Genomic DNA, 15,261 nt, shown 5'->3' on the forward strand with positions numbered 1-15,261 from the left:
TCATCAAGTCTTCTATCACCTATGATGGCTTGGAAAATCAAAGAAAAATAAAGCAATACCACTCATGAGTCAATCAGACTTGCAATAATTTCCATCTATTACCATGTTTAGCCAAGCTTTCCATATAATGATTATAACATCCGAACATAAACAGTTACATATATCTCTGAGAATAATAGTACATATAGAATACCATATAAAATACCCAAAAGAGGTAGTTGTAATATACCCGATTATAATAGCTGTATTCAAATATTTTTGCAATTTCATCACTAATCCACCAACATATATAGTCATCAATAATCTTACATTATTCAGTTCACTGAAAGAGTCAATTTGGAAGAATTTTCGGCTAATACGTTCTATAAATATCATATCTGGATAAGTCGATTACTCGTGAATAACTTCTTCCTTAACAATGACATTACATATTTAGAATAATCTTCAAAAAAATATAATATCTCTGTTAATACTGTCTTTACTTATTAACCCATTCTCAATTTTGACTATATTATTAATCATTTAGCCTTTGAGCCCTTCCTCTCACACCTATGAACTTAATCAATATAAATCTTGTGAATTTTTATCGTATAAAACAGTACTGGCAAAGGGGTAGAGATCGTCAGCCTCAAAAATTAACTTTCATAAATACACAAATATCACTTAACGTGTATCATTAACATGTCCATTTTAAAATATTTATTTCATACATTTATGTAACACCCCAAACCCGGCCTAGACGTTATGACCGGATCCGACGTGCCACATCAAAACGTTAAAACATTTTTTTCATTCTAAGTCTAGGAAATTGTACTTGATGTTCAAAGGATTAATTCATTGAGGGTTAAAGTGAATGGAAGCTGCGCACCAGGTAGGAAACCGAAAAAAGGAGGTGAGTCCATCGGACTGCTTAAGTACCAAGCTCTTTCGGATCCAATCCTAGACATGCACACCGCCATTGCCACACTCTAACATCGCGTATATTTTTAGGTTACCATTGAAATTATGTCTATTTTAGAATAAAACGTATTTAAGTTTGTAAAACATTATCATAGCAGAAGCCTTGTTTGTAATCGTGTTACTTCGAAATCAATTTATGTTTTTGGAAAACGAACCCTAGATCTAGCCCATTTTGACAGTTAATATAATTTAAGGTCATCATGATAAGTTATAAATCGAAACCCAATTAAAAATAATCATAAGCGGCCTTATTACGTAACAAAACCCAAATCATCAAAGTAAAGAAAATTGAAGTCCAAATCACCAGAAGAAATCCATATTGCAGAACAAGTGGCCACTCCGAATCCCTCGCAACTCCAAGCCCACTATGGCTGGGGATTACCTGCATGGATGAAAATAGGGGATGAGTTTGGGGAAACTCAGTGTGTAAAATTAACCCAACCATAGCCTATATCAGCTCAAACCACAGAAACAGAATAAATTGGCCTTACCCTAGAACAGAATACAGAATTAAGCCCATAGGCCCATAACAGATCAGATCAGATATTTCATGTATATGCAAAACCCAACACATAACCAACCACATACACCCCCTTACCAACCTTTCACCATGTGGGGAGACTACTCAACCCACCCAACCGCTACACGCCACAGAATTATGCAGCATGGCTTCCAGAACAGATAATGTGACAGAGTCACCAGATACAGATAATCGTGGCAGAGCCACCAGGACAAAAATATGTGGCAGAGCCACCAGATTAGATAATTGTGGCATAGCCACCAGAACGCTTCCTCCAAAATATAACCCATGTCCCCATGCAATAAATATTCATTCATGGCATACATTATACAGATTTAAATCAACATGCTTTTCAGACAAAATTAACCCTCGGGGCATATTGGTCATTTACACCTAGGGGTATCATGGTAATTTTCCATACATAAGGGTATTGTAGTGATTTAGCTACTTCTAGGGTTTTCATGCATATCCTATCCATTTACGTACTATCAGAATACTTACCGCGCATACTTACCAAATTGAGCCCGTTGGCCCATGAACCCGATTTTTGGCCCATTAAGCCCACATTATCAAAATGTAGGAAATCGCACGTACTGCAGTTTATTACCTTCAGAATACCAAACATACAAACCCAACTATCTTACGATCATTCGCACACTCGCAAATTCCCAAAATACCAACTTTCCGGCATTTCGGCTTTTCGGCTTTTGCCGATCTAGTCTATGAGAGGGTGTCAGTTACACACCTATTTTGCGACGATTCATTGTCGAGATCCACTCACGAACTGCCTACAATTAAATCACTAACATATTACTCTAGATATCGAATTAATACTGAGTAAATAGCCTCTTACCATATTTGGCCAAACATGCTTAGAACCTTCTTGCTCTTACCTTGTTGCCAACTATGTCTTAAATCCAAAGATCTGATCGTTCCACTTGTCCAAGCCCTTGATCAGTAGCCTCTAAATCACACCATTTACCAAAGCAGAACAGTTATTACAACCCCTTAGGGCTACAAGTCCAAATCGACAGCCTCCCTAACATTTAGGAATTTCGGCCTTTCCTAAAATACGAAAGAAAGACTATGTTTTGAAACTACTTACCACCGATTCCTTCGACCAATGTTTCCAATTGATGCCTACTTAAATCCAATGCTGCTCTACCCTTAAACGATCACCAAATTCAAGCCTTCAGTGTTTTCAATATTCGGCTAAGTCCCTATGAAAGTGGGGTTTTCAGCTTTTTTACAACTGTGTAGAAAAAGATGAATTAATAGGGTTTTACCGTGGTCTCGTCGACAAAAACTTGAGGTTTAAAGGAAGAAAGAATCGGCCAAAGATGATACGTAAAATAAGAGAATTTTGCTAGGAAAAATCGGCACAGAAGAAAGTGTAGCTTTCGGGATTTCAGCTTTTTATGGCCAAAGGCTATGAAGGTTTTGAAACGTCTGAAGGGAAGGATGGAGATCAACAAAAGGTTAGAAGGGTTCAGCTATGAAGGAGAAAGGAGAATAAGAAAAAGGTTGATGAAGAGAGGGGAGAAAAATGAAGAGGGAAATGGTCAGCAAATGGCCCAACTTCCCCTTAATGCCGAATTTATACTAACCTTAACCCTAGCCGAATTTTGCCTCCCTAAAGCTCCTCTTGGCCGGCCAACTCTTGCTCCTCAAGAGTCCATTATTCGGCCAACACAGCTCTCCCTAATCAGCTCCTAAATTCTCTCCCTTATCCCCTCCTTACTCAATCTCCTGAGCAACTCCAACTCTTCCTAACAGTCTTTCACTTCAGTTCCACTACTTACCTTTTCCATTCATAAAAAATAATCCCTTATTTGCTGTCATTGTGACTTGAACCTGGGTCCTCCCAATCATCCACATGCCACTTATAGCATTCCCAGTGGCGTCACTTAGCCACTTTACCACATGCTTCCTTGTGATTTATTTTACACAATTAATACCTAAAAGCCCAATTAACCAGAACCCCTTTTTCTTATGGAATTAAAATTAATTAAAACTACTGGGTTTTACCTTAAGCTTGGGCCTTCTAGAGGCCCACTAACATACTTAATCCTACGACAAACAAATAGGACACAGAATTTTTAAATTTTTCCAACATTTTTAAAATTACCGAAAATTGGGGCGTTACAACTCTACCCTCCTTAAAGAAATTTCATCCTCAAAATTTACCTGGTCCGAATAGATGAGGGTATTGTTGCTGCATCGCCTCCTCTGGCTCCCAAGTAGCTTCCTCTCTGCCATGATTACGCCAAAGCACCTTTACTAATGGGACAGATTTCCTTCTCAGAATCTTAACATCTCGATCCAAAATTTGCACAGGCTCCTCCTCAAAAGTCAAATCAGTTTGCACCTCAATTTCTGCAACCGGCACGACATGAGTAGGGTCAGAACGATAACACCTTAACATGAAGACGTGGAAAACATCGTGAATCCTGTCCAACTCTGGAGGTAATTCCAACTGATAAGCTACTGGGCCTACTCGTTTCAAAACCCGATAAGGCCCAATGAACCACGGACTCAACTTGCCTTTCTTACCAAACCTCAATATCTTCTTCCAATGAGAAACCTTTAAAAAGACCATATCCCCTAGTGAGTACTCAATCTCCTTACGCTTCAAATCTGAATACGATTTTTGCCTATCAGATGCTTCTTTCAAACGGTCCCTAATTATTCTGACCTTAGCCTCAGTATCAGCCACCAATTCCGGTCCAAGAACTTGTCGCTCCCCTAGCTCCGTCCAACAACTAGGTGTACGACACCTTCGACCATACAGTGCTTCATACGGTGCCATTCGAATACTCGCCTGATAACTATTATTGTACGCAAATTCTACCAACGGTAAGTAGTCCTCCCAACTACCTCAAAAGTCAATCACGCATCCCCTTAACATGTCCTCCAGAATCTGAACGACCCTTTCCGACTGACCATCAGTTTGGGGATGGAAAGCCGTACTGAAGTTCAACCGTGTCCCCAATGCCTCATGAAACTTCTGCCAAAACCGAGATGTGAATCTGGGATCCCGGTCAAAGATAATCGAAACTGGGACTCCATGAAGTCGCACAATCTCTGCCACATACGGTTTGGCTAACTTTTGAAGCGAAAAGTCGGTACGTACTGGTATGAAGTGGGCCGATTCGGTCAACCTATCCACAATCACCCATACCGAGTCTTTCTTTGATGGTGTCAACGGCAACCCACTCACAAAGTCCATGGTTACCCTCTCCCACTTCCAAAGTGGTATCTTTACCGACTGCAACAGTCCAGAAGGTAATTGATGCTTAACTTTCACTTGTTGGCACGTCAAACATCTTCCTACAAACTCTGTCACTTCTCGCTTAAGTCCAGGCCACCAGTACAATTCCCGCAAGTCGTGATACAACTTATTCCCTCCAGGATGCATGGCACATAGTCCCCCATGAGCTTCCTTCAATATTGTCTGCCTCAAGTCAGAGTCCTTCAGAACACAAATTCTTCCTCGGAAACACAAAACTCCATCACCATTTAAACCGAACTCAGAAGTTTTCCCTTCCTTAACTTGTTGAAAACGAGTGACCAAAGACTCATCTTCCAACTGCTTTTCCTTAATCTGGTCCACCCAGGTTGGCCTTACTTACAATTCAGCCAACAAACTACCATCATCATACAAACTCAAACGAGCAAACATTGCTCTCAGATCAGATACAGTTCTACGACTCAAAGCATCGGCTACCACATTAGCCTTTCTTGGGTGATACTCGATTGAACAGTCATAATCCTTAAGCAACTCAATCCATCTCCTTTGCCTAAGGTTCAGCTCCTTCTGAGTCAACAAATACTTAAGACTCTTATGGCCTGTGTATATAATGCACCTCTCTCCGTACAGGTAATGTCTCCAAATCTTAAGTGCAAAAACCACTGCTGCTAATTCCAAATCATGAGTAGGATAGTTCCCTCGTGAGGCTTAAGCTGTCGTGACGCATATGCAACCACCTTACCCTCCTGCATTAACACGCAGCCCAAACCTACATATGATGCGTCGCTGTACACAGTAAAATCCTTCCCAGACTCTGGCTAAATTAACACAGGTGCTTCAGTCAAAACTTTCTTCAACTTTTCAAAAGCTTCCTGCTGGGTCTCAGTCCATACAAATGGTACCCCTTTCCTTATGACTTTAGTCAGAGGTGCAGCCAACACCGAAAAACCTTCCACAAACCTTCTGTAGTATCCTGCCAATCCCAGGAAACTCTGTATCTCCGATACTAACCTAGGCGGCTTCCACTCCAAAACTGCTTCTATTTTTCGAGGATCCACCTTAATCCCCTCAGCAGAGACCACATGTCCTAAGAAAGTTACCTCCCTCAACCAGAATTCACACTTGCTGAATTTTGCATAAAGTTCCTTCTCCCTTAACACTTGTAGCACTATACGGAGATGCTCATCATGCTTTGCTTCCCTTTCAGAATATACCAGAATATCGTCAATAAAGACGACTACGAATTGATCCAGAAATGGTTGAAACACCCGATTCATTAAATCCATAAATGCCGCAGGAGCGTTCGTCAGCCCAAATGGCATAACCAGAAATTCGTAATGACCATACCGAGTCTTGAATGCCGTCTTATGGATATCCTTCTCCTTGACCCTTAACTGATGATATCCAGATCTAAGGTCGATCTTAGAAAATACAGAAGCCCCCTTAAGCTAGTCAAACAGATCGTCAATCCTTGGCAGTGGATACTTATTCTTAATGGTCAGTTTGTTCAACTAGTGATAGTCAATGCACATCCGCATTGTACCATCCTTCTTCTTCACGAATAACACTGGTGCTCCCCACGGAGACACGCTTGGCCTAATAAAGCCCCTATCCAACAACTCTTGAATTTGTGCCTTTAGCTCCACCAACTCCTTCGGTGCCATCCTATACAGTGTGATAGACACTGGCGTCGTTCCAGGCAACAAGTCAATTCCAAACTCCACTTCTCGATTTGGAGGTAATCCCAGAAGCTCCTCCAGAAAAACATTTTGAAACTCCTTTACGGTCCTGACCTTATCCACTGTCAATCCCTTCTCTTCCGACTGGCTTACGAATGCCAAATAGGCCTCACAACCTTTTCGAATCCACTTTTCGGCCCTCAATGCCGACACCACATTAGACAAATAATCCCTTCGCTCACCTATCATCATAACCTCCTCACCCTCCGTGGTCCTTAACACCATTCGTTTTGCAACACAATCCAAAGTCGCCCTATGCTTAACAAGCCAGTCCATTCCCAGAATGAGGTCAAACTCTCTGAACGGCAACTCTATTAGATCTCCAGGAAAGATCCTACCTTGAGTTTCTAGGGGTACATCCCTATACAGTTTGTCTACCCTAACTGAGTGGCCCAAAGGACTTAACACAGAGACCCCACTCACTATCTTTTCAGAATGCACTCCCAATGACCCAGATATGGCACATGCAACATACGAATGAGTAGATCCAATATCCACCAAAGCAATATACGGCATGCTAGAAACCAAAAACGTACCAGTTATGACGTCAGGTGTGTCGCCCTCCTCTCGACGACGAGCCGCATACACCAACGCTGGCTGTCGAGCCTCAGCATTTCGGCACCCCTGCCAGGCGCCCCTTGACCTCGACCATTTCCATTTCCATTTCCGCCCCTACCTTGTCCACGTCCTCTCGGTGGTTGTGGTCCACCTCTCACGGGTTGAACAACCCTCTGTACAGCAACCTGAGCCTGATCAGCTCTCTATGGGTAGTCCTTAACTCTATGCTCCACAGATCCGCATCGGAAACAAGCACCGAAACGTTTCCTACACTCACCCAAATGTACCTTTCCACAGTCTCCACAAATTGGCGGTCTAACCACATTCACCGGAGCTGCTCGAACTGGCTCCTCCACTCTCGCCCTTTTGACATTTTTATTTGCTCCACCCGAAGGTCCAGAATCCCTTCAGAAATGGTTCTGATCTTTCTCACGGTTCTGCCTCTCAATACGCTTTACCTCCTCAGCTATCTTAGCTTTTTCCACCAGAACCGCGAAATCCCGCTCCCTCTGCAGAGCAATCAGCACCTTAAGGTCATCTCTGAGTACATCCTCAAAGCGAACGCTACGCTCATACTTCGTAGCGACTATCCCCACAGCATACCGGCTCAGCCTCAGAAACTCGGCCTCATACTCAGCAACAGCTTTACATCCTTGGACCAGATTCAGGAATTCCTTCCTGCGGGCATCCACATAACTTGCCCCGACGTACTTTCCTTTAAAGGCTATCTTAAACAGCTCCCAAGTAACCCTATCAGCTGGGGTTCCATCCCTCACGGTGAGCCACCACTGATAAGCCTCATCTCGCAGCAGCGATACGGCCCCCTTCAGCTTCTGCTCCACCGAGCAGTCCAAGTCATCCATAATTCGTTCTGTGGCCTCCAACCAATATTCCGCCACATTCGGGGCTACACCAAATACACCCCTAAAGATCTCTGTTCCGTTAGCTCGGAGCCGTTTAGAAATCGATCCTCGAATTTCGTTGCCCGAACTTGCCCCGACAACCCTTTCCAGAACTCGAAGCATAGCCTGCGACAGAGCGTCATCCCCGGCACCACGATCATGAGACTCCACTTCTGTTACCGATGGTACCGGTGCATCTGCCGCCGGCATATGTCCCGAAGATGAAGATATCACTCGAGCCCTTCCTCGGCCACGTCCACGGCCTCTTCCACGAGTGGCTCTTGTACTCATATCGTATTATCTGATTATGAATTTTATGCATTAATATCATTCCAATTTTTATTACAGATGTTTTATGATTTAGACAGTAATTCAGAGTTGGTTTTCGTAGAATCGATGTCTAGCTACAGTTTTAGTCTTTTAGCAAGCTTTTCTAGGATTTCAGTAGCATCCTATCTAGAGTATTCTAGTAAAGTTTCAGTACAGACAGATAATTCAGAATATATTCAGAAAAATTCAGAATACTTACAGGCTTCGGCCGGAGATTCGGAATGCCACCTTCAGAAGTCCAGACTTTAAAAACAAAATTTTTTTTTGAAATATTCATTTTTGTAAACCCATTCCACAACCGAGTTATTGCAACTTTGCTCTGATACCACAAAATGTAACACCCCAAAACCCGGCCTAGACGTTATTATCGGATCCGACGTGCCACATCAAAATGTTAAAACATTTTTTTCATTCTAAGTCTAGGAAATCGTACTTGATGTTCAAAAGATTAATTCATTGAGAGTTAAAGTGAATGGAAGCTGCGCACCAGGTAGGAAACCGGGAAAAAGAGGTGAGTCCATCGGACTGCTTAAGTACCAAGCTCTTTCGGATCCAATCCTAGACATGCACACCTCCATTGCCACACTCTAACATCGCGTATATTTTTAGGTTACCATTGAAATTATGTCTATTTTAGAATAGAACGTATTTAAGTTTGTAAAACGTTATCATAGCAGAAGCCTTGTTTGTAATCGTGTTACTTCGAAATCAGTTTATGTTTTTGGAAAACGAACCCTAGATTTAGCCCATTTTGATAGTTAATATAATTTAAGGTCATCATGATAAGTTATAAATCGAAACCCAATTAAAAATAATCATAAGCGGCCTTATTACATAACAAAACCCAAATCATCAAAGTAAATAAAATTGAAGTCCAAATCACCAGAAGAAATCCATATTGCAGAACGAGTGGCCACTCCGAATCCCTCGCAGCTCCAAGCCCACTATAGCTGAGGATTACCTGCATGGATGAAAATAGGGGATGAGTTTGGGGAAACTCAGTGTGTAAAATTAACCCAACCATAGCCCATATCAGCTCAAACCACAGAAACAGAATAAATTGGCCTTAGCCCAGAACAGAATACAGAATTAAGCCCATAGGCCCATAACAGATCAGATCAGATATTTCACGTATATGCAAAACCCAACAAATAACCAACCACATACACCCCCTTACCAACCTTTCACCATGTGGGGAGACTACTCGACCCACCCAACCGCTACACACCACAGAATTATGCAGCATGACTGCCAGAACAGATAATGTGACAGAGTCACCAGATACAGATAATCGTGGCAAAGCCACCAGAACAGAAATATGTGGCAGAGCCACCAGATCAGATAATTGTGGCATAGCCACCAGGACGCTTCCTCCAAAATATAACCCATTTCCTCATGCAACAAATATTCATTCATGGCATACATTATACAGATTTAAATCAACATGCTTTTCAGACAAAATTAACCCTAAGGGCATATTGGTCATTTACACTTAGGGGTATCATGGTAATTTTCCATACATAAGGGTATTGTAGTGATTTAGCTACTTCTAGGGTTTTCATGCATATCCTATCCATTTACGTACTATCAGAATACTCACCGCGCATACTTACCAAATTTAGCCCGTTGGCCCATGAACCCAATTTTTGGCCCATTAAGCCCACATTATCAAAATGTATGAAATCGCACGTACTGTAGATTATTACCTTCAGAATACCAAACATACAAACTCAACTATCTTACGAGCATTCATACACTCGCAAATTCCCAAAATACCAACTTTCTGGCATTTCGGCTTTTCGGCTTTTGCCGATCTAGTCTATGAGAGGGTGTCAGTTACACACCTATTTTGCGATGATTCGTTGTCAAGATCCACACATGAACTGCCTACAATTAAATCACTAACATATTACTCTAGATATCAAATTAATACTGAGTAAATAGGCCCTTACCATATTCACCCAAACATGCTTAGAACCTTCTTGCTCTTACCTTGTTGCCGAACTATGTCTTAAATCCAAAGATCTGATCGTTCCACTTGTCCAAGCCCTTGATCAGCAGCCTCTAAATCACACCATTTACCAAAGTAGAACAGTTATTACAACCCCTTAGGGCTACAAGTCCAAATCAACAGCCTCCCTAACATTTAGGGATTTCGGCCTTTCCTAAAATACGAAAGAAAGACTATGTTTTGAAACTACTTACCACCGATTCCTTTGATCAATGTTTCCAATTGATGCCTACTTAAATCCAATGCCGCTCTACCCTCAAACGATCACCAAAGTCAAGCCTTCAGTGTTTTCAATATTCGGCTAAGTCCCTATGAAAGTGAGGTTTTCGGCTTTTTAGCAACTGTGTAGAAAAAGATGAATTAATAGGGTTTTACTGTGGTCTTGTCGAGAAAAACTTGAGGTTTAAAGGAGGAAAGAATTGGCCAAAGATGATAAGCAAAATAAGAGAATTTTGCTAGGAAAAATCGGCACAAAAGAAAGTGTAGCTTTCGGGATTTCGGCTTTTTATGGCCAAAGGCTATGAAGGTTTTGGAATGTTTGAAGGGAAGGATGGAGATGAACAAGAGGTTAGAAGGGTTCGGCTATAAAGGAGAAAGGAGAATAAGAAAAAGGTTGATGAAGAGAGGGGAGAAAAATGAAGAGGGAAATGGTCAGCAAACGGCCCAACTTCCCTTTAATGCCGAATTTATACTGACCTTAACCCTAGTCGAATTTTGCCTCCCTAAAGCTCCCCTTGGCCGGCCAACTCTTGCTCCTAAAGAGTCCATTATTCGGCCAACACAGCTCTCCCTAATCAACTCCTAAATTCTCTCCCTTATCCCCTCCTTACTCAATCTCCTGAGCAACTCCAACTCTTCCTAACAGTCTTTCACATCAGTTCCACTACTTACCTTTTCCATTCATAAAAATTAATCCCTTATTTTCTGTCATTGTGACTTGAACCTGGGTCCTCCCAATCATCCACACGCCACTTATAGCATTCCCAGTGGCATCACTTAGCCACTTTACCACATGATTCCTTGTGATTTATTTTACACAATTAATACCTAAAAGCCCAATTAACCAGAACCCCTTTTTCTTATGGAATTAAAATTAATTAAAACTACTGGGTTTTACCTTAAGCTTGGGCCTTCTAGAGGCCCACTAACGTACTTAATCCTACGACAAACAAACAGGACACAAAATTTTTAAATTTTTCCAACATTTTTAAAATTCCCTAAAACTGGGGCGTTACAATTTATGAGTCTTGTTTCATCATAAGTAACATTTTTACTCAGGTACGTGAGTATCGCTTTCAGCAGTATCAGAATTAGCTTGTTGGAAAGCATCTATGTCTATTTGTGAAACAATTTTTATCAGAGTTGGGAGATATCACACTTTCATAGGTTATATAATGGTATATATTTCTAGACTCCACATATGCTATGTTCAGTCCGAAAAGTAACTAAACTATAGCTCTGATACCACTAAATATAATACCTTAACCCGTATTCGTCGCTAGAACAGGGTTACAAAATATTACCAAAACTTTCAGAACATTGTTAGATAATTCAAAAATTTACTATTCATTCCTCGAGATTTATTCATAACGTCCCTTAAATGGACCCTCGAGGCCCAAAACAAGCATTAGAATCAAGTCGGTACTTAATCGAAAACTCTAAGAATTTTTCATGAAATTTTAAAATTTCTCCAAGGTGTAGGGCTCACACGACTGTGTGGTCCAAAGGACATGCCCGTGTGACCCTAGGACACGCCCCTACTACAGGCTGTGTTCGACCCCATGTAACTCTCTTACTTGTGCACATGGTCGTGCCATACGCTCGTGTGCTAGGCCGTGTAGCACACACGGTTGAGAGGTATGCCCATGTCTCTACGTGTGCTCATTTCTAAGCATTCTGTTTTCTCAAATTTAAGGTGCAGGGGACACACGGTCTAACCACACGCCCATGTACCGGGTCGTGTATCACACACGGTCTAGATACACGCCGTGAACAGAATAAAGTCATTCCTAGCTTCATTTCTCACCCAAAATCATACCAAATTTCTGCACCAAACTTACATCCAAATACCAACCAATCCAAGCATTGAATTAAAACAATTTATAACATCTAACATGATTTATTGTTACATGCGCTCATGCTTTTAATCTTACCTTTTATAAGCATACTCATTTTAACCTTTCTCAATCAATCAATAATAAATACTTATGTTATCTCCATAAAATAAACTTAAATACATATATATACATGTACCAAAACATAATCATTACTAGCCATTCCAACAGCTAGATTACAATAATCATTTACATTTACATGCCAATATGACCAATATAACCTATACATGCCATTGTAACCATAATTGTTTTACCATATTGTACCGGCATGGGCCGATGGATAGTGTGAGTGATCTCCGCTAAGCTTCCAATCCAACGAGCTTTTGATTTACTCTAAAACAAGAAAATAAAACTAAGTAAGCATAAAATGCCTAGTAAGTTCGATAACATGGTACTTAACCTACTATTCATTCTATTTTGAGGCAACTATGTAAGGCATATTCAATCAATTTGACCTCAAGCCCTACACAATCCTCATTGCCCTTGTTAGTCATATATTCCATAATAACATCAAAACATATATGGGCTTAACAATAATCAAGTTTCCATGCACATATACTTTCCATAACATGTATTCATTTAACATGCATAAATAATCTCTTTATAGTACTAGTATAATTTCATAATAGTTCATCTCGAGTTCAAATTATTTCATGTCAGAACTTTGCTCATATCATTTGAAATATCAAGGTCACACGAATAGTAGTACACTCAAGGTGTACAAGTCTATAATCAAGGATGAACATTCTCATCAAATAATTTCCATATACAAATATCATCATCTTATACTTTCATTTATCACTTGTCATGTATCATCATTTTCTTGTATTTCATAAGGATACGTGTAATAACTGATTTTATTATTCATATCTTCTCATGTCTAGATTGTCACCCATTGAATATATTTGAAATATTGATGAATTTATTTGAAATATCGATGGATACACAAATAGTACTCTCAAGGTGTATGAGTCAGGATCCTTCAATTCATATTCAGTGGCACCCATAAGGTACTATTTCAGAGAGCACACTCTCGAGCCACACATGTATACAACAAGATTACAAGTCTGGGCTAAATCCAATTGATAACATATGCTTGAGAGGACTTATATCAGGATTACCTGTTCGAGTAAATCATTTCTGTAATGAGGTCAATAGGATTACCCGTCAGAGCTAAATACCGTCAGTAACAAATGTAAGACCTCATTCATTTTGGGAAATCAAATATCCATCGATTTTCCATTTATTCAACCGGGATTTAAATGTTTTTCAAGCATTATCGGGCATGTGATTATTTCATTCATCCATAACATTCATATAATTCAAATAAACATATTCCACATTCATTTCAAGCATAAAAATAACATTTTTATCATTTATCATTTTTTGGGCATTATCGATGATCAGACTTTGTCAGATACAATTTCAATGTCACATATATATATGATATTTATACAATTCACAACACAACATTCAATTCAAACATATAAACAGACACAAATTAGTTACATGAACTTACCTCGACAAATGTTTGTGTACGTAAAATCTACTGATCTGACATTTTCCTCTTTTCCTCGTTCTAGCTCCGAATTTGGTCTATTTGGATCTATACAAGTAAATTTTACACCAATTTATCACATTTCATATTCAAGTGAACTCGATTTACATCCTAGGTAAAATTACCATTTTGCCCCTAACTTTTCCATAAATTCCTACTTCGTCCCTAGGCTCGGAAAATAAAATTTATGTAATTTACTCCCTATTCCAAGCCTAACCAAAATTTTACCTTAAAATTTACAGCAAATATATTCTGCAAAATTCAGAATGTTTCTTCAATTTTCACAAATTTACATTTTAGTCCCTAAATCATGTTTTCATCAAAAATCACTTTGTAAGAGTTGTTTAACCTTTCATTTTCTACTATAAATTTCTAATTTTAAGCATATACATCCATAACCTAATTTCCATACTTTAATAACTCTTCAAATTGATCCCCAAAATGATAGATTAATCTATCTCGATTTCAAAAATATCAAAATTACTAAAAACGGGATAAGAAAACTTACCCAATTTTGCCAAGAAAGTTTCTTCTCTCTCCCCTAGGGTTTTCATGGAATATTTTGGGGAAGAAGATGATAAAAATTATTTTTATTTCTATTAAATTAATTTATCATCTTTAATAATTTGATTTCCAATTTAGTCCTTAGTCTTTTTCTAATTTTCCATGGATGAATCATCCAAAAATATCTACCAACTTTTTATTAATGGTCTAATTACCATATAAGGACCTTAAGTTTTGAATTTCATAGCTATTTGATTTTTCTAGCTACTAGAATTCAACTTTTGCATTTTATGCGATTTGGTCCTTCTCGTAATTAAACACTGAATCAGTAAAATTTTATTATCAAAATTTTCACATGACATTTCTATCATATTATGAACCATAAAATAAAAATAAAATAAATTTTATTTTTTGTCTTAGATTTGTGGTCCCGAAACTATTGTTCCGATCTCACCGAAATTGGGCTGTTACATAAGATGCTTAAATGAATGGTTTAATTAAGATGCAAACTAAATGAAAAAATAAGTTACTTAATGCAAGACTTAATTAAAGATGCTCCTTTAACTATCATGGGAGTTACATAATATTTTCATATGAATATTTTCATTATCATATGATGTCATGGGTCTCTACCACATGGTCTTACACATATCTGCATGTCGTGATCTGCCAATCCAGTTAACAATGTACCTACCTTGTCGGAGGCAACACCATGAATATTTTCATTGTCATATGATGCCACGGGTCTCTACCACATGGTCTTACACATATCAGCATGTCGTGATCTGTCAGTCCAGTTAGCAATGTACCTACCC

The sequence above is a fragment of the Gossypium hirsutum genome, chromosome A02, assembly GCF_007990345.1.
Source record: "Gossypium hirsutum isolate 1008001.06 chromosome A02, Gossypium_hirsutum_v2.1, whole genome shotgun sequence".
Classification (NCBI taxonomy): Eukaryota; Viridiplantae; Streptophyta; class Magnoliopsida; order Malvales; family Malvaceae; genus Gossypium; species Gossypium hirsutum.